General features: G+C 42.8%; 2 pseudogenes; one reads left to right on the top strand and one right to left on the bottom strand.

Moving 5' to 3' along the window:
* Positions 1 to 2,826: 2,826 nt before the first annotated feature.
* Positions 2,827 to 3,933, bottom strand: LOC142434916 (glutamine synthetase pseudogene; annotated as a pseudogene).
* A 13,804-nt stretch (positions 3,934 to 17,737) lies between these two features.
* LOC142433461 (histone H3.3A-like) lies at positions 17,738 to 18,333 on the top strand (annotated as a pseudogene).
* The last annotated feature ends 775 nt before the right edge of the window (positions 18,334 to 19,108 follow it).

Raw genomic sequence — 19,108 nt, 5'->3', positions numbered from 1 at the left:
CACGGAGAATGAGGACAAGACAATATCCTGATCAAGTCCTGTTTTAATGAACAAAGAGTCACAGCTTATAAGGGCCAGCCAAGGGAGGGAGCCTCAGTGCACATGCAGATTAGGCTACCTTGGCAACAGGCCAATCAGGGAGTTCAGGGGAGCATGCCCTGCCCATGAGTCAGTAAGGGCTTACAGTCTTCAATTAGGTACGTAGAGGAGTGGCATGTACATGCAAATCAAGCATAGGGGAAGACAATCTTTTGCCCAATCAAGGGGATGCAGAACACGGGTGCTTATCTAAAGAGCATTACCCCTTGTTTGCTCAAGCTTTACAGCTGCAGTGCTCTGTCACGTAGGCTGGGGTAGAAGAATGCCCAGAGCTCAGGCTAATAAATTCCAAGTAATGGCCGGGCCTCACGGCTCCAGGCAAGTCCTAATAAATTCCAAGCAATGGCCGAGCCTCATGGCTCCGTACAATTTATACATCTTTATTTTGTCATATCTTGCCCTATCCGGAGTCTCCCCCCCCCCCTTCTCTGCCGTCCCTCTCCCAGAGAGGATGTCACATGTGGATCCTTGTATTCAGTTCCCCCTTTCCAACCCACTCACCCTCCACTCTCCCAGCATCGCCCCTCACATCCTTGGTCCTGAAGGTATCATCCACCCTGGATTCCCTGTGCCTCCAGCCCTCATATGTACCAGTGTACAACCTCTGCCCTATCCAGCCCTGTAAGGTAGAATTCGGATTATGGTAGTTGGGGGGAGGAAGCATCCAGGCTCTGGGGGAAAGCTGTGTTCTTCATCGGTGCTACCTCGCACCCTGATTGACCCATCTCCTCTCCTAAACCCCTCTATGAGGGGATCTCCATTGGCCCAATCTTGGGCCTTGGGTCTCCACTCTGCACTTCCCCCTTCATTCAATATGGCATATATATACATATATATATATACATACACACATATATATACATATACACACATATATCTTTTTTTTTTTGCATGATGCCTTATACCTGGTCCCTTTGGCACCTCGTGATCGCACTGGCTGTTGTGCTTCTTCCATGTGGGCTTTTTTGCTTCTGAGCTAGATGGCTGCTCGTTCACCTGATTTCCAGTTTTATGGCACTGTGGTCTGAGATGTGGTTTGAATGATTTCTATGTGTTTGCATTTGTTAAGGCTTGCTTTATGGCCTAATATGTGGTCTATTTTAAAGTATGTACCATGTGCATTGAAGAAGAATGTGTATTTTTTCTGTTCTTTGAAGAACTCTGAATATCTAGGAAGTCGAGTTGTTGATTGTGTTGTTCAGCTCTTCGGTTGCTTTATTGAGTTTCTTTTCTGTTGATCAATCTTTCCTTGAGAGTGGTATATTGAAGTCTCCTACTATTATTGTCAATCCGGTGACTTCTCTTTTCATTTCTTTGAGGATTTTGTTGATGTATTTTGAGGGTCTTTCGTTGGGCACATCTTTTTTTATTATGGCTATATGTTCTTGGTCTATTGATCCTTTGATCATTATATAATATCAATTCTTGTCTCTCATTATGTTGTTTACTTGGAAGTCTATTTTCTTGGAGATTTATCTTGCCACTCCTGCCTTTTTTTGGGTTGCCATTAGTTTGGTGAATTTTTTGCCATCCTTTGACTCTCAGTCTGTTCTTGTCTGTGAGTTTTAGTTATGTCTCTTGAAGGCAGTATATTGATGGATCTTGTTTCCTTATCCACTCTTTGTCTTTTGATTGGTGCATTTCATCCAGAATCATTCAGTGTCACTAATACTAAATGTAGGCTAGTTATTGTCATATTGTATTATTTATTTTTGCTATTTTTCTTTCTTTTGTTGAGAGTAAGGAGAGTTTATTAATGTCTTCTGTACCCTCTAGATGTGTATTATCTTGGGTACTGTTTTCATTGTGTTGACTTCTGGGTGGTGTTACACACTGTGGTGGTCTCATGTTTGTGTGCTGCAGTTGTTAATTTTCTGACTATAGAGATTCAGTTGATATTTTTTGTAATGTTGGCTTTGTTTTAATGAATTCTCTAATTTATTTCCTTGTTAGAGAATGCACCCCCCCCCCCCCGCTTTATGTTTGATGGAAAGCTTTGCTGGATATAGGATTCTTGGTTAGCAATTTTTGTCTTTCAATATTTGGAATATGTTGCTCAATTTTCTTCTCTCTTGAATGGCTTCTACAGAGAAGTCTGACCTTATTTTTATCTGTTTATATCTGTAGGTGACTGTTTTCTTTCTAACTACTCTCAAGATTCTCTCATTTTCCTTGAAATTGGATAATTTGACTATTAGATGTCTTGATAATTTTGGGGGGGGTGTGGGGGTGAAGCTATAACACATTTGTTGCTCTCTGTACTTCCTCTACATCTCCTCTTTTGTGATATTAGGGAACTTTTCTTCACTGAATTCTCTTATTATTTTATCTGTAGACTTGTTTCTTCCTTTTTCAGCATTCCAATGGAATATGTATATCTCTTGATGGAATATCATACCATCCTCAGGCTTTCTTGAGATTCTTTTGCTTTTATGTTTGATTGTTTCTCTTCTTTGCTGTAGTTTGTGTGGTCGTCTTAGATTTCAGTGGTCTGATTTTCTATGGTCCGATTTTCCTTATCTTCCATTCTATTGCTTAGTTTTTGTATCACATTGTTTAGCTTCTGGGTTTCTTTTTCTTTTCTTTTTTTAATTGGGCACAAGGAACAAAAAAGACCTTGATATTCTGTCTTCTGAGTTACAGCTTGTATGAACGAGTGGGAGAGGGGGAAACATGGGTGTGGGGTGAAGAGCTGGGAGGGGCCTGTCGGCTGGAGGTCTAGTCCGCTTAGTTTTCATATTGGAAGGGCTCCTCGCCAGTCTCGTTGAGAAGACACGTGCGGATGAGGGCTTCTGTCACCACGAAGGGGTCACAGTTGGCAGAAGGGCCGTGGCCTTCAAAGTAACCCTTCTTCTCCTGGCCGGTCATCCGGGGAATGCGGATGCTGGCACCTCGGTTGGCCACACCGGCGGAAAAGTTGTTGATGTTGGAGGTTTCGTGTAATCCCGTGAGGTGCTGGGCGTTGTCCAGGCCCCCTTTGGGGTCTTAGGCGCGGATGTGGTATTGGTGCCGCTTGCTTAGCCTCTCGATGGACTCCTCAATGTACTTCAGACCATCGTCTTCCCGCATGGCCTTGGTGCTGAAGTTGGTATGACAGCATGCACCATTCCAGTTCCCAGGGATGGGCTTACGATTGAAGGTTACTATCACTCCAAAGTCTTCACACTCACGGTGCAGAATGAAGCGGGCCAACCAGAGATGATCCCCCATGTCGATTCCCTCGCAGGGTCCTGTCTGGAACTCTCACTGGGCAGGCATGACCTCGGCATTCGTCCCTCCAATCTTGATGCCAGCATACAAGCAGGCCCGGTAGTGAGCCTCCACAATGTCCCTGCTGTAGGCTTTGTCTGCCCCCACACCGCAATAATACGGACCTTGGGGTCCAGGAAAGCCATTGGAAGGCCAACCAAAGGGGTGCCCATCTGTCCCCATGAGGGTGTACTCCTGCTCCATTCCAAACCAGGGGTGTTGGCTGGTCACCACGTCCATAATCCGCTTACCGGTGTGCCATAAATTGGTCTTTGCAGGCTTTCGGTTGTACTTAAAGACTTCACAGAACACCAGCTTGTTGGGGTCCCAGAACATGGCAACAGGGATGAGATACATGTCACTGTTGGAGCCTTCAGACTGGAACGTGCTGGAGCCGTCAAAATTCTACTCGGGCAACTCTTCCACACACTTGGGCTCACAGTCCAGGGTTCGGGTTTTACAGCGGAGCCCTTCTCCAGTGCCATCGATGCAGATATGCATGGCTTGGACTTTATCGCCCTGAGGCAGAGTCATGTACATCTGCTTGATGCCTTTGTTCAAGTGGGAACTTGTCGAGGTGGCCATGGTGGAAGGTGTTCTGCGCTGCCGGCCGGCAGGAGGGAGGGCAGGCGGCGAGGTGAGGAGCGGAGAGGCGGCCAGGTGGGTGGCTTACGAGCTCAGCTCCACTCCCATGCTCAGCTCTCTCTTTTTCTTTTTTTGATTTCTTTTTATTGTGGTGTTTTAGTATCTCAATTTCTCCCTTTGCGTTCAAGATTGACCCCCAGATCTCTTGTATGGTCCTAAATATCATTCTCCTGTATTCTCTTTCTGGTAGTTGCAGGGCTTCTTTTTATGTGTATTCCATTGGGTTTGGGTAATCTTCAGTTGTTGACTTTTCTTTAACTTCATTTTTGTGTGTGTGATTACTGCTGTTGGCTATTGTTTGCGTGGCATAGTTTTCCAGGTGTAAATGGTTTGCAGGGTTCTGAATTGTGTAGGAGGAGTTTGCTCTTTGGGTTAGAGGAGGAAGATCAGATAGGAGCTGGAAATCGTATGGAGATGAGTAAGAAGTGATAGAGTTGGGTGGAGAGCATGAATAAAAAGGGGCTGAAGAGTAGGGTTTAAGTAATGGTATTAGTGATAATTAGTCTTCTGATTAAATATGGTGATTTTTGATACATTGGAAAGGGGATTTTAAGAGGTGTCCTAGAACTTGTTAGTTTATGTGAAAGTGTATCTCATTTAGAATGGGGGAGGAGAGTCTTGAGGTAGTGATTGGTGGGATAGGTGGAAAGTATATTTAATAATCTACCAGAGTCACGTATCTAATATAGAAGAGTGTGGCAGATGGATGCTACTGTGTTTGTAACAGAGGGCCCTTGGTTTGGTAGCACACCACTTCTCTGCTCTAAGGAAAGGAGTGTCCCATGAAAAATAATGGAGTGGTAGGGGAATTCTGCACCATACCATATTATCTCTCCTCCATGCAGGGTACCTAGAGTGGAAATAGGAAGTAGTAATGGAGACCAGAGTTTAAGGGGGCTTCTAGTAGGAGAAGGTGTAGCGGAGGTAAATTCCAGCACTGGGAAGTCACCAAACTCTGGGGAAGGGCTGCCCAAACTCACTGTTATGCCAAATTCTGGATTCTGGTGGTGGGGGTTGGGTGGTAGAGAGTTTTGTGGATCATTTTGTTTTGCATTTTTACCAAAAACAAACAAACCACCAAAAATACTTGAAGCACCCAAGAGTTCAAGTTGTCGTGTGGTTTACCAGGGAGGGGTTTCCTATCTGTTAGATTGTGGGTGAGGCTGGTCAACTTTGTTGGGAGCTTCTATCTGGTGGCTATAGGAACTGAACTCTTTTACAAGAAGAAGGAGGGTGTACTGGGTGATGGAGTGGCGATAGGGAGATTCTGTGCTGCCCACTACAAGTTCTGGCCTCCATGCAAGGTTCACAGGGGTCAGAGAGGGTTGGGGGATGGGGCACTAGGTGAGAGGAGGGTTCTAATTGAGGGTCAGTCACAAGGGTAGGGTCCCTTCCTCAGCGAGTCATTGAGGTTGGGGAGAGAGGGCTGCAGAGACTCATTACTGTGCTAAACTCCACATTCTTCCCAGGGTGAGAAAGGTTTTTGTTTGTTTCATTTAAAAAGGTGTGTGTAGAGGTGAGGTAGGGGTGGGAATCAAAAATACTCCTGGAAGAAAGCTGATGGTGCCATTGCTCTATTCCCCTTATTTTTGCTCCTTGCTGCTTGACTAAGGAGCACTGGTTGCATAGTGGTTACAAGTTGGGCTGCTGCAAGGTTAACAGTTCGAAATCGCCAGCAGCTCCTCAGGAGAAAGACAGGGCTTTCTACTCCTGTAAAGAGTTATAGTCTTGGAAATCCACAGGAGCAGCTCCACCCTGTTCTAAAGGGTCTCATTGACAGTGAGTTTGCTTTTGGTTTTTGCTTCTTGACCCAGGAATGAAGAATGAATCACATTGAGCTCAATAAATAGTGCAACACTGCCATCTCATGGTCATATTGTTTGCACCTTGTTCAGGTGTGAAACTCATGAATTAGTAGCGCTGAGATGAAAGGGAGACTTTTTGATATTTTCATACTATTAGGTTCTGAATCCTACTAAACCTTTGGGGCACTTGGGTTTTGGTGACATAGTGGGCATGTTGAGTTGAAAATCACAAGGTCAGTAGTTCAAATCCACTAGCCTCTCCACAAGAGAATGACGAGGCTCTCTACTTTTCCTTTTTTAAATTATTTTAATGGGGGCTCGTACAACTCTTATCATAATCCATACATCCATCCATTGTGTCAAGCACATTTATATATTTGTTGCCATCATCATCATTTTCTTTCTTTTTTAACATTTTATTAGGGACTCATACAACTCTTATCACAATCCATATACGTCAATTGTATAAAGCACATCTGTACATTTTTTGCCCTCATCATTTTCAAAGCAGTTGCTCTCCACTTAAGCCCTTTGCATCAAGTCCTCTTTTTCCCCTCCCTCACCACTCCCCCCTCCCTCATGAGCCCTTGATAATTTATAAATTATTATTTTGTCATATCTTGCCCTATCCTGCGTCTCCCTTCACCCCCTTTTCTGTTGTCCGTTCCCTAGGGAGGAGGTCACATGTAGATCCTTGTAATCGGTTCCCTCTTTCCAACCCACTCACTGAATACCCTCCCAGTATCGCCTCTCATACTCCTGGTCCTGAAGTTATCATCTGCCCTGAATTCCCTGTGCCTCCAGCTCCTATCTGCACCAGTGTACATCCTCTGCTCTATCCAGACTTGCAAGGTAGAATTCGGATCATGGTAGTTGGGCAGGAGGAAGCATTTAGGAAGTGGAGGAAAGCTGTATTCTTCTTTGGTGCTACATCGCACCCTGACTGACTCGTCTTCTCCCCTAGACCCCTCTGTGAGGGGACCTCCAGTGGCCGAAAAATGGGCTTTGGGTCTCCACTCTGCACTTCCCCCTTCATTCACTTTGGTAAGATTTTTTTTTTCTGAGCCATCATCATCATTTTCAAAACATTTTCTTTCTACTTGAACTCTTCTTTCTTCTTGAGCTCATCATTTTCCCCTCCCTCCCCCACCCTCCCTCACGAATCCTTGATAATTTATAAATTATTACTATTTTTCATGTCTTATACTGTCTGATGTCTCCCTTCACCCCCTTTTCTGCTGCCCGTCCCCCAGGGAGGGGGTAATATGTAGATCATGGTGATAGGTTCCCCCTTCCTCCCCCAACATCCCCTGACTCTCCTGATATAGCTACTCTCATTATTGGTCCTGAGAGGGTTATCTGTCTTGGATTCCCTGTGTTTCCAGCTCTGATATGTACCCATGTACATCCTCTGATCTAGCTGCTTTGTAAGGCCCACCAGGCCTTGAGGACAATGATCCCAATTAAAGCAGCCAGTCCTCAGAGAGGATCACATGGCCAGCCCCACTATGAGGCATGATGCCCCTCACTGACCCATAGCCCTACAGGGGACAACACCAGAGGCACAGTATGGGAATTGCACCTGATCTGATCCCACCAAACCAAGGAAAAACACTAAGGGGGTGCAACAGAACAGCAAGGTCCCCAGAGAATGCTGCAGGTGGACTTTGGGGCCAGGGCGTGGTGCCACAACACACTGGACTGGAAAACACTCCTAAAGGCCAACAAATGATCCTTGAACTAACTGCAAGCTTTTCTTTCTTGTTTTTGCTTTTTTTTTTTTGGTCATTGGTTTGTTGTTGTTATTGTTTTGATGTATATTGTTGCTTGGTTTTGCTCTATCTTGTTTTTGTGCATGTTACTATCTCCGCAGGTCTGTCTAAATAAGATAGGCTAGATGAACAGTCTGAAGGAGAAAACAATGGGACCGACAGTTCCGGGGGGACATGGAAGATGGAGAGATAGGGAGAAAGGAAGTGGTGTTAACAAACCCAGGGACAGGGGAACAACAAGTGATCCAAATTGGTGGTGAGGTGGGTGTTGGAAGCCTGGTAGGTTATGATCAAGGGCAATGTAACAAAGAAGAATTGCTGAAACCCTGGTGGGGACTGAGCATGATAGTGAGACAAGAGGAAAGTCAAAGGAAATAGAGGAAAGAGCTGGGAGGCAAAGGGCATTTATAGAGGTCTAGATAAAGACAGGTACATATGCAATTTATATGTGAGGATGGGGAAATAGCTCTTTGTACATATATTTATAGGTTTAGTATTAAGATAGCAAAAGGACATTGGCCTCCACTCAAGTGCTCTCTGAGTGCAAGAATAATTTATTCTATGAAATTGACATTCTATGATGCTCACCTTCCCGACACAACTGACAATGTGGTGAAGAAAGCTGATGGTGCCTGGCTATCAAAAGATATAGCATCTGGGGTCTTAAAAGCTTGAAGGTAAACAAGCGGCCATCTAGCTCAGAAGCAACTAAGTCCACATGGAAGAAGCACACTAGCCTGTGTGATCACGACGTGTCGAAGGGATCAGGTATCAGGCATCATCAGAACAAAAAAATCTTACCATAGTGAATGGGGGGAGGAGAGTGCAGAGTGGAGACCCAAAGCCCATTGATAGGCCACTGGAGATCCCCTTGCAGAGGAGCCAGTCAGGGTGTGACGTAGAAATGAAGAAAAATACAACATTCCTCTAGTTCCTAAATGCTTCCTCCCCATCCCCACTATCATGATCCGAATTCTACCTTGCAAGTCTGGCTAGACCCGAGGATGTACACGGCTACAGATGGGAGCTGGAGACACAGGGAATCTGGGGCGGATGATCCTGTTGGGACCAGTGGTGTGAGTGGCCATACTGGGAGCATGTAGGTGGAGTGGATTGGAAAGGGGGAACTGATTACATGAATCTGCATGTGACCTCCTCTGTGGGGGATGGACAGCAGAGAAATGGGTGAGGAGAGACGTTGGACAGGGCAAGTTATGACAAAATAATAATTTATAAATGGTCAAGTGTTCATGAGGGAGGGGGGAGCGGAGAGGGAGGAGGAAAAATGAGGAGCTGATGCCAGGGGCTTAAGTGGTGAGCGGATGTTTTGGGAATGACGAGGGTAATGAATGTACAAATGTGCTTTACACAGTTGATGTATGTGTGGATTGTGATAAGAGTTGTATGAGCCCCTAATAAAACAATTTTTAAAAAGTGACTTAAAAAAAAAGAATTGGGATCATGATAGTTGGGGTAAGGAAGCATTAAAGAGCTAGAGGAAAGTTGTATGTTTCATCGGTGCTATACTGCACCCTGACTGACTCTCCCTCCTTGCAACCCTTCTGTAAGGGGATGTCCAGTTGCCTACAGATGGACTTTGTGTCCCCACTTTACACTCTCCCTCATTCACAATGATATGATTTTTTTGTTTTTTGATGCCTGATTCCTGGTCCCATCAACACCACATGATCATGCAGACTGATATGTCTCTTCCATGTGGGCTTTGTTGCTTCCCAGTTAGATGGCCTCTTGTTTATCTTCAACCCTTTAAGATCCCAGATGCTATATCTTTTGATAGCCAGGTACCATCAGCTTTCTTCACCACATTTGCGTATGCACCTGCTTTGTCTTTAGTGATCATGTTGGGAAGGTAAGCATCATGGAATGAGGCTACCTACTTCTATAAAGATTTAAAGTCTTGGACAAAGGAGCAGTTCTACTTTGTACAATGAGTCAGAATTGACTCGATGGCAGTAAGTTTGGAGTTTGGTTTGGGTTGAGTCTGTTTATACCTTCAGATTTCTGAAATTCTAGCTCCTTCTCCCCTCCCCACCATCCACTAAATCAACTGTGTCCACAAATGGAGGTAGGGTTGATTAGTCATGTTTTCTAGGATATTATTTAGAGTCTAGATAGGCCTCTACAGTGAAAAATAGACTCAATTAGAACAATGGATCGGATCATTTTGGTTCCCCCTGGTGATTCTTGTGTCTAGGGTGAATTGAAGGATGCTGGTGTATTTACTACACATGCTCTCAGTCCCAGTCCAAACTGGGAAGACCCTGAAGACAGTCTTTTCAAAAAAGTTTTGGGATGGAATGATGTACAAGATGGGAGATTTAGATAATAGAAGGTTAAGTCACAGGGTACCATGAAGGGGGGGGGGGCGAGTAATACAAAATGGTATATTATTCTAAGGCATATGTTCCCAAAATTATTTGACCCACTGCCCCCTTTTTAGGAAAAAAAAATCTGTGCCCCTAGACATTTAAAAACTTTTGTAATGAAAGCAAAACTAACACAACAAAAAAGATCTTTTGTACTATAGCCCATAATCCAGGATAAAGTGTACATATCTGCTTTTGCAGCCCCTTGGATTATTCTGGCTTCCTCATGGGGTGGTATCCCCCACTTTGGGAAAAACTGGAAGGGTTTCAATTTGTCTTTCCTGGTGGGATTTCCAGTAAGTTGAGGATTGGCAACGGAGAGAAAGGCGTTTTGCCCCACCATGGACACTTTCGCCATTTCCCTGGACAGTTGAGGAACCTGAGAGATTAGCTGTTATAAGTTTATTTGTTTCCATTGGTCCGGTTTGCAGACATTTTGGACTGCTCTCTTGCAACTGGGTCCTGGTTTTCTAAAGTTGTTGTGACAGAAAGGAAATCTTGAAAATTATGCTTTATTTGGGGCATTTAATGAGGGCAATTTGATTTTGAAGGAGCTCCTTTTGTTTGCATCCATTGGTAAAACCGGCTACAGACCCACTGCTTCACTGTTGTTCTCATTTGGCTTTTGTGTTCACATTTTGGGTAGGAGCTCCAGATCTTCAGGTAACAGGTTTTGGCTTATTTTGAGACATTACTTTAGCTTGGCAAGATGACTGCTGCCTCTAAATAAGAGGTAATGTGTGGAAACTGATTGTGATCACAATTGTACAATTCTGCTCGACGTGATTGAACTATGGAATGATATGATATATGTATCAATTCCCAATTAATACGAAATTAAAAAATAAATAAAAAATTTAAAAGAGTTATAGTATCAGACACCCTGCCCTTAGGGTCAACATGAGTCAGAATCGACTCAAAGGCAGTGAGTGAGGGTTAAGGCAGTTGGGCATTGGAGGACATGCGAGCTAATAGGAATGAGCAAAAAAATGAAGAAAATATTCTAAAATTGATAGTGGTGATGGATGCACAATTCTTTTTAATATATTGAAATGATTGACTTGTAAAGTACATGAATCATATGTCAATAAAACTGTTAAGAAATTAAAATAAATGAATAACAGGCTAGACCTCTTCTCATGCAATAGATACTGGCATGTGATTGCCAAGATTCCTTTTAAAATATCAGTGGGCATGTTTGAAGGAAATTTTTGGTAATTTTAGGATAAATTAACCCAACTGGGAGCGCTAAGGCTTTTGTATTTGCTTTGCATGTGTGCTGCTTTGTTCTATGTTATGTTGTTTAGAGAATGCTATGTTGTTGTTAGGCATCATAATAGGTATGCCTGTTGGTTGATATCTGAGACTCAATTGGAGTGTGAGCTTCACCCAAGATGATGTTTGTTTGGATAGAATCTGCAAGGAAGGCGGGTCAGATTATATTTCGAGGACTTTGACTTTGCAAATATTTGATTTGGATTTTGTTTTTTTTTCCCCTCCATTAACAAACTTTTTCTTTTTTTGTGAGTCTTAATTAAGATGGATCATGTCTTAAAGCAGAGAATACTATAAAAGTGGTTATTTGTATTTTATTGACTATGCAAAGGCATTTAACTTTGTTGATCATGAATAATTATGGATAACATTGAGAAGAATAGATATTCCAGAGCACTTCATTGTTCTTAAGTAGAAGCTCTACATGAACCAAAAGATAGTTGTTCAAATAGAGCAAGGGTTCAAAATCAGGAAAAATGTTCATCAGGGTTGTATTTTTATTATTATTTTTACCATATTTCTTCAATCTGTATTCTGAACAGATAATACTAGCATCACAGTGGTTCTACCTTCCTAATGCTGCGACCCTTTAATATAGTTCCTCATGTTGTGGTGACCCCCAACCATAAAATAATTTTCAATGCTACTTCATAACTCTAATTTTGCTACTGTTATGAATTGGGCGACCCTTGTGAAATGATTGTTTGACCCCCCCAAAGGGTTCATGACCCATAGGTTGAGAACTGCTAATCTAGATGATCATGTAGATTTTTTCACCTCAAAATTCTCTGTATAATATTTCCCAGTATTTTTTCTCCCTGGTTGTGAGCACGTGATATATGTGGGAAGGGTTGAAGCTATGGTAATCAGATTGTGGTTTTTTTTCACATGAATAATTAAAAATTTTGGTATTGGGGCCTACTGTCTTTGAATTCTGGCATTGAATTTCCTAGTTGTGTAACCTTGTGCCAGTTAACCTTCATATGCCAGACTTCCCTTAATTATGACTTGAGGAAAAATTGTGCCTACTTCTCACAGGACTATGAAAAGGATGAAATAAGAACTTCAGAGTAGTAGTTGGCACAAGTAAGTGAGAGGTTGTTATTTTTATTAATCCACACATTGTATATAATTTATTATTATTTCAAGCTATTCTATCAATCACTTTTTCCCCCCTGGCTTATCCTAATTTCTTATGTTTTATGATTCTCTGACATTTTACTTGTGGAGGTGATTTTCACATCACATGAAAATTGAAAACAGAATAAAGTATAAAGGCTCTTTTCCCCCGCTGACAAATGAAACCATGTGATCTATAAACAGTGAATGTGTAATTTTAAAATGAGGTTGAAATAAAAGCATTTTCAGAAAAGATAAAACTATGCGAATTTGTCATCAACAGATCTGAACTATAAAAAATGCTAAAGCAAGTTTTTCTAGTGGATGGGAATAATAGCAATTGAAAACCCAGATTATCAGAAAGTAATGAAGTTTATTAAAAGTGATATATACGTGGAGCAGCACTGATAATTATTCCTTTGCTTTTTTCTTCTTAACACTTATTATATATAACTGTTTAAAGCTACATTTATATTATCTTGCGGTTTTATAACACATGTAGATGTAATACATCTAACAGTTCCTACATAAATCATGGCTGGATTATGAACTCACATAGTTGTAAGGTTTCTACTTTTTTATATGAGCTTGTACAATAATAATCCTAAGTGGACTGCAAAACTAAGAAATATAGCCCTCAAAAGAAATATAGCTCTCCTGAAAAATAAATATAGCTAAAAAGGCCAATAAAAATTCAAATAAAATTCTTCAAAGGCATTCACATAATTCATGGAAAGACTCTTATTACCATATACTATACACAGTTTTATGTGTAAGTGGGTCAGTTTTAAACATTCTGTTTTATTCCACAGGTGCCCTGTTAGGCCAATGAGTTCAATGTTTGCCTGAAAACTAGGAGGTGGTTTGAATCCACCAGCTGCTCCCCAGAAGACTGCTTCTATCAATATCTCCAGCCTTGCAAACCGTACGGAGCAGTTCTATTCCATCCTAAAAGGTTGCTATGAGTTGGAGTCAGCTTGCTAGTGGTGAGTTTTTCAAACTGTAAACCTTTTCCTCATTGATCTGCTATTCATGCACTGAGGAGCTCTGGTGGTGTAGTGGTTACAAGTGGGGCTTCTCATCATAAGGTGAGCAGTTCTAAACCACCAGCAGCTCCTCAGGAGAAAGACAAGGCTTTTTACTCCCATAAAAAGTTAACCTTTTGGAAGAACACAGCTTTCCCCCAGATCCTGGATGCTTCCTCACCCCAACTACCATCATCCGAATTCTACCTTGCAGGGCTGGATAGAGCAGAGGTTGTACACTGGTACATATGAGGGCTGGAGGCACAGGGAATTCAGGGTGGATGATACCTTCAGGACCAAGGATGTGAGGGGCGATGCTGGGAGAGTGGAGGGTGAGTGGGTTGGAAAGGGGGAACTGATTACAAGGATCCACATGTGACCTCCTCTCTGGGAGAGGGACGGCAGAGAAGGGGGGGGCAGGGAGACTCCGGATAGGGCAAGATATGACAAAATAACGATGTATAAATTACCAAGGGCACATGAGGGAGGGGGGGAGCGGGGAGGGAGGGGGAAAAAAAGAGGACCTGATGCAAACGGCTTAAGTGGAGAGCAAATGCTTTGAGAATGATTGGGGCAGGGAATGTATGGATGTCTTTATACAATTGATGTATGTATATGTATCGATTGTGATAAGAGTTTATGAGTCCCTAATAAAATGTAAAAAAAGAAAAGAGGAGAAAAAAAGAAAACGATTAGGGCAAAGAATGTACAGATGTGCTTTATACAATTGATGTATGTATATGTATGGACTGTGATAAGAGTTGTATGAGCCCCTAATAAATTGTTTTTAAAAAAACTGGAAATCAACAATAGAATCAAAACATAAAGACAAACACATGGAGACTCCACAACACAATACTAAAAAAAAAAGGGGGGGGGGTTATTGGTCCCAATAGATGAAATAGGAACAAAGGAGAATGATAACACAACATACCCAGACCTACGATACACAAGTAAAAGCAGTTATCAGAAGGTATTTTATGGCAATTAATGCCCATAATTTTTTTAAACGTTTTACTAGGGGCTCACACAACTCTTATCGCAATCCATACATACATACATCAATTGTGTAAAGCACATTTGTATATTCATTGCCCTCATCATTCTCAAAACATTTGCTCTCCACCTAAGCCCCTGGCATCAGCTCTTCACTTTTCCCTTCCCTCCCCGCTCCCCCACTCTCATGAACCCTTGATAATTTATAAATTGTTATTTTGACATATCTTTCCCTGTCCGACGTCTCCCTTCACCCACTTTTCTGCTGTCCGTCCCCCAGGGAGGAAGTTATATGTAGATCCTTGTAATCGGTTGCCCCTTTCCAACCCACCTTCCCTCCAACCTCCCAGTATCATCACTCACACCAGTGGTCCTGAAGGGATCATCTGCCCTGTATTTCCAGTTCCTATCTGTACCAGTATACATATTCCCTGCGTTTCCAGTTTCTATCTGTACCAGTATACATCCTCTGGTCTAGCCAGATTTGTAAGGTAGAATTCGGATCATGATAGTGGGGGAGGAGGAAGCATTTAGGAACTAGAGGAAAGTTGTATGTTTTATCATTGTTACATGGTACCCTAACTGGCTTGTCTCCTCCCCGAGACTCTTCTGTAAAGGGATGTCCAGTGGCCTTCAAATGGAATTCCCATATTTTTTTAAAGGAGAAAATAATTTTTAACACTTTAGCACAACTCCTCCAACAATCAGAACATTGTCAACAGTATAAACTCTCCAACAAGAGAGGAAAAGAAATCATAAAAAAGTAGAGCAGAAACAAATGACCTGGAAAATAGAAAAACAATGGGAAAAATCCACAAAACAAAGGGTTGGTTCTTTGAAAGATTCAACAAAATTGAAAAACTACTTGTAAACTTAACGAAGAAAAAAAAGAACAGACAATAATATGTAGAATTAAAGATATAGCAAGTGTCACCAAAATAGGTCCAAATGAAATAAAAAGAATAATAACACAGTATTATCAAACACTATTCCAACAAATTTAATAATCTAAATGATATAGACAAATACCTAGAAATGTATACTCCCCCTTCCAAGTTAACACAGATAGACATTAAAAACCTGAACAAAGACGCCACAAAGATAGAACACTACAGACCAATATCCCTCATGAACATAGATGCAAAATTTCTCAACAAAATCGTGGCCAGTAGAATCCAACAACATTAAAAATACATCATGAACATACCGTAGATGCAAGCATGGTTCAATATTTGGAAAACAATGAATGCAATCTACCACATAAGCAAGATAAAGGACAAGAACCTCATGATCATAACAATGGATACAGAAAAAGCATTTGACAATATCCAACACCTTTTCCTAATAAAAGGACTCAATAAGATAGAAATAGAAGGGAAATTTCTCAACACTATAAAGGCCATATATAAAAAAACTAATGGCCAATATCACACTCAATGGGGAAAAGCTGAAAACATTCCACTGAATATAGGAACCCAAGAAGAATGTCCCTTATTGCCACTATTATTCAACATAGTGTTTGAAGTCCTAGCCAGATCCATAAAGCAAGAAGAAATTAAGGGAGTATGATCGTGCAAAGAAGCGAAACTCTCTCTTTTTGAAGATGATTTGATTTTATATAGAGAGAACCCCAAGGTCTCCACAATAAGATTGCTGGAAACAATTGCAGAATTTGGTAAAGTAGTAGGATATAAGATTAACAAGCAGAAATCCATTAGAATCCTACATATCAGTGGGTATATAGAAATCAATAGTGATCTGAAAGACATTAAGAAAACAAATATACGCAATAGCTACACAAAAGTCCAAATACCTAGGAATAAACCTAACTAAAGAAAGAAAAGACCTGTACAAAGAAAACTACTGACCATTAATACAAGAAACCAAAAGAGATCTGATACACAATTGGAAGAGTAGCCTGTGTTCATGGATAAAAAGACTCAATATTGTGAAAAATTCAAAACTACCTAAAGCAATTTACTAATTCAATGCCATCCCCATCCAAATCCCAATATCATTCTTTAAAGAAATGGAAAAACCAGTTACCAACTACATATGGTGTGGTAATCTCACCACTGATCCTGAGGGGTTCATCTGTCCTGGATTCCCTGTGTTTCCAGTTCCTATCTGTACCAGTGTACATCCTCTGGTCTAGCCAGATTTGTAAGATAGAATTTGGATCATGATAGTCTGGGGGGAGGAAGCATTTAAGAACTAGAGGAGGTGTGAGTCCTATGACTGGAGCCACACACAAGTCTGAGCCTGGGGAAGACGTCAGAGAGAAGTAAACGATCGAAGTCTGTTTGGTACCGTCTCCGGCTCCGACTCCGGCCCCCATTTCGGCTGCAGCCTCGGATCTCCTCCAGCCCTCGGACCACCAGGTTGCATCCTCCCGCCATGTCCCTGCCCTGCGCCCGCATCTGCTCCGGAAACCCTCGTCTGTTAGGGTCTCGTCCAGCGAGACCCTCACACGGTGACCCGGAGGGGCAACAAACCTGGATTGGAAAAAGAAAGAGAGACATGGGGCAAGACAAGTGCTGATCAAGCCCGTATATTTTGCCAAAACTCGGGGTATATATTCACAACAGAGAAGGAAGTGGGAGGCACATATTCCAATGAAGCGCACTGTGTAACAACCACACACTGTACAACAACCAATTAGCCACATGTTCCCAATAAGGTACAAAGGGTGCGCAACAGTACTCAAAGACATCGTGGTGATATATGGGTGAACTTATCACTATGTTCCTAATATGGTATATCTGCAGTTCAATGGGTGCTCAGTACTTTGACTAATGGCAACAAGGTCAGTTATCGCAACTGCCCATGCTACAGTAGCTTGGAATGTGGGGGCGAAGTTGGGCAGGAAACAAAGCCTTGCTGTTAGAAAGCGGCCAAGTTTCTGCTACGTGTCTGAAGCCAGGGTCTTAATGGCTATCGGCTCCCAACAGGTCCTCCTTTTTTGTTTTATGTATTTAGAAAATGAGAGATACCCTTAGGGAGTTGTGCCTGTCTTAGGTTGCCAGGTGCGGCTCTGACCCTTACCCGTCTTCAGCTTCTGTGAACGCATCTTATCCACCTTAGGTGGAGGCGAACAAAGGCCTGTCTTAGGTTGGTGTCAGGGGCACCCAGTCTTACCCGTCATTGGCTATCCAACTCATCTCATAAGGGCGGAGGGTCTTACCGGTGATGCATACTTATCGTCAGATACCGAGCCACCCTGACTAATCATCTCAAGGCGATGGTAATGGACCTGTATGGGCTTAGCCTGGATGGCCTCTATTTGTTGTTTGATAAAAGACATAAGTTTGTTAAAGATGACGGGCCCCAATGAAATTACAACAAGCGAGCGCAGAGTGGTTTCGTCGTTAGCTCGGCTGGTGTCGCTCCTCAGCTCCATGACTGCGGCTCTCCCCGGGGCAGCGGAAGCCTAGCGCTGGTCCCCGAAGCAGACCGAGACGTCGGTGTTTGGTGAACGATGGCCCGAACCAAGCAGACCGCGCGCAAGTCCACCGGGGCCAAGGCCCCCGCAAGCAGCTGGCCACCAAGGCAGCTCGCAAGAGCGCGCCCTCGACGGGCGGCGTGAAGCCGCACCGCCGGCCCCGGCACGGTGCCGCTGTGCGAGATCCGGCGCTATCAGAAGTCCACGGAGCTGCTGATCCGCAAGCTGCCCTTCCAGTGGCTGGTGCGCGAGATCGCGCAGGACTTCAAGACAGACCTGCGCTTCCAGAGCGCGGCCATCGGCGCCCTGCAGGAGGCCAGCGAAGCGTACCTGGTGGGCCTGTTCGAAGACACCAACATGTGCGCCATCCACCCCAAGAGAGTCACCATCATGCCCAAAGACATCCAGCTGGCCCGCCGGATACGGGGGGTGGGGGGTGGGGGGGGCGAGCCTAAGCGGAAGGCCATTTTTATGGTGTTTTGTAGTAAATTCTGTAAAATACTTTGGTTTAATTTGTGACTCTTTTGGTAAGAAATTGTTTATAATATGTTGCATTTGTACTTAAATCATTCCATCTTTCACTCAGGATGGACGCGGAAAGGGGCGGCCCACGGTGCCCGGTGCCGTGGGCACTGTCGCTCAGGAGTGTGACCTTGCTGACCAGCAGAAGGGCTGGGTGATAACTTCCTGCTTCTCATGATGCATGTTTCTGTATGTTAATGACTTGTTGGGTAGCTATTAAGGTACTAGAATCGATAATGTGTACAGGGTCCTTTTGCAATAAAACTGGTTATGACTTGATCCAAGTGTTTTAGCAATTGGGGCTGTTAAGTCTGACCATACATCACTGTGATAGAATGTGGGCTTTCTCAAGGGTGAAGCGATAACAAGTCTTAACCACAGTGTAACTTACAGTTTCCTTAAAAAAAAAAGTAAACCTGGCAGCTATAGAATACACTATGTGCATTTATAATAGCTATTTAATATATTGTAGTGTCGACATTTTTAAAATAAATGTTTTACATCCGCAAAAAAAAAAATAAAATAAAAAAAGAAATTACAACAAGCAAAACAATTACCGGCCCTATAAAGGGGGCGAGAAACGAAAATAACTGCGAAGACCACCAATTCATTGAGTTGAGCGAACTTGGGGGCAGACGTCTGAAATTAAGTAGTTCCTTACTGATCTTATTGAGATTGTTTACCCGCTCCTCAACTAATCCAGATTCATTAATATAGTAACAACATTTCTTCTTGTAAAAACAGACAAGTACCCCCCTTTTCGGCTGTAATA

The sequence above is a fragment of the Tenrec ecaudatus genome, chromosome X (assembly GCF_050624435.1).
Source record: "Tenrec ecaudatus isolate mTenEca1 chromosome X, mTenEca1.hap1, whole genome shotgun sequence".
In the NCBI taxonomy this organism is placed as follows: domain Eukaryota; kingdom Metazoa; phylum Chordata; class Mammalia; order Afrosoricida; family Tenrecidae; genus Tenrec; species Tenrec ecaudatus.
This window is presented reverse-complemented; position numbering and strand designations above follow the sequence as displayed.